Below are 969 nucleotides of genomic sequence, written 5' to 3'. Positions count from 1 at the left end.
GAGTTACACATCCGCCTATTATCCCCTATTCTCTTTACTTTCCCAAACCGTCCACAGCATTATTATCGATAAGTTTACCCTTGATAACTTACATTTCATCCGCACATTTTAACATACGCCTAACTTTTGCCACAGAACATTATGATTGCTCTCAATGCCTTCTGAACCATAGCCTCAAGTTCTTTATCAGTTCTATAATAGGCTTCCCTTGCGCTCGTGTGTGCCACATGTGGGTTTTCCCCTGACTTGCATTTCACACAACTGTCTCATTACAAACTTGATTTACTACACCCCTTCTGCTTTGGCTAACCAACACTGCTTTTCACCTATCAAGGATTTGCTATCTTTCTTAGTTCATTTCCTACCATATAACTTACTTGGTGCACCAATACCTTTTAGTTGCTGTCCATAGTCATCTAAATAAACACAAACTTGTAAAAGGAGCAGATAATCCTCTCATCAATTCCTCTGCAATCTTTTCTTCATCTGGACACATTGCACACACTGGTCAGCAGTCAATCACACTGTCATCATTATTCTGAAGATTCCCAACTGTAATTCTACCAGCCAGTTTCAAATCAATTTCAGCCCCTTAACTATTGCCCTTGTACCATCCTTAACAGTTACTTTCACAAAGCATTCTGATGTTTTGGTAGACATTTTCACTCTGGTATCCAGATCCGTGTCTTTTCTTTCCTGTGTTACAGTAGCTGTTTCAAACTCTCGCTATTTGCTGAACAAAACAGGTTGAAATGATGAACTGGATAAGGATGCAATAATGTGATAAAAGAATTTACATAGACGAAAAGATAGATTGGAGTGTTGTAAGAGGGTCTGGTCTCTTGGAAAGAATGGAGGACAGGAGACTGGTGAGAAGTACATAATTTATAGGTTTTTGGCGTAATGGGCTGAGAGAAATGTCTCGTTGGTTAGAAAAGGATGGGAAAAGAAAGGACAAATCCTGAAGAA

This window comes from Macrobrachium nipponense, chromosome 18 (genome assembly GCF_015104395.2).
Source record: "Macrobrachium nipponense isolate FS-2020 chromosome 18, ASM1510439v2, whole genome shotgun sequence".
NCBI lineage: Eukaryota > Metazoa > Arthropoda > Malacostraca > Decapoda > Palaemonidae > Macrobrachium > Macrobrachium nipponense.
Note: the sequence above shows the minus strand (reverse complement) of the source record.